This window comes from Centruroides sculpturatus, unplaced genomic scaffold (assembly GCF_000671375.1).
Source record: "Centruroides sculpturatus isolate CEXI.00-Female unplaced genomic scaffold, Cexi_2.0 scaffold238, whole genome shotgun sequence".
NCBI lineage: Eukaryota > Metazoa > Arthropoda > Arachnida > Scorpiones > Buthidae > Centruroides > Centruroides sculpturatus.
In genome coordinates, this window is record NW_019384806.1 from 801,544 (window position 1) to 802,540 (window position 997).

The window sequence follows — 997 nt, forward strand, 5'->3', positions numbered from 1 at the left end:
CCCCCCCGCGTTGGAATTTCGAAAAATCCTTTCTTAGTGTGCGTTTCCATGACGTACCCTAACTGTGTACCAAATTTCACCTCTTTAGGTTAAGCGGTTTGCTCTGGGCGATGATGAATCAGTGAATGAATGAGTGAGTCAGTCAGGACAAGCAATTTTATATATTTAGATGATCGATACTCTAATAAACTTTTAATATAATATATGAAACATGGGTCTTGTACCATTTTCTTAGAAATGCATTCAAATTTTATGTAACACTAGGCATATAATTAATTTTTTTTCGTTATAATTAGCATTAAGCAATCTTTCAGTATATAGAGTGAAAAACGTAATAATACACTAATTAGATGTAACAAATTAAATAAATAATTACTATACGAAAAATTGCTATTTTCTTATTTAAAATGCCTTCGGTGACGTCTTTCCATAAAGTACACACTTGGCCACACTGTAGTAAGTCCAGACCGTTTAAATATTTAAATATGTGTTGTAGAACTACTGGTGTTTTCAACACACGAGAGATTACTTGAGATCCTGAAGGTTCTTCTGTCAATGCATCTTGGTTATTCATTTTGAAAACTTTCTATAAAAAACAATTAATTTTGAAATTAATAATGTGTTGTTCTTAATATTTAATTAACTGTCAAAAAGAGTATAATTTAAAAAAAGAAAAAGAAATTATATAGATTTTCTGATAGAATATAAGAAATCTATAGGGCAGTATATACAGTACATATGATAAGTAAATATTTTAAGTTGATTGAAATTTATACTTATTTTTCGTAAAACTATTAATTCTTACTATTTGTGATATGGTAAGTGGGGTCCACTGTTTAATTTTCAGTATTTCGTCACTTAATATAATAAGGTCTGTCATGTCTGTAATTCTTGACACAAATGCAGTCGTCACTGCCAATGCAGAAACCGATAAAGTTGTGTAAAAGAAAACAGACTTGATTGACATTTTTTTAATACTTTTTCCGCCCTGTGGGCA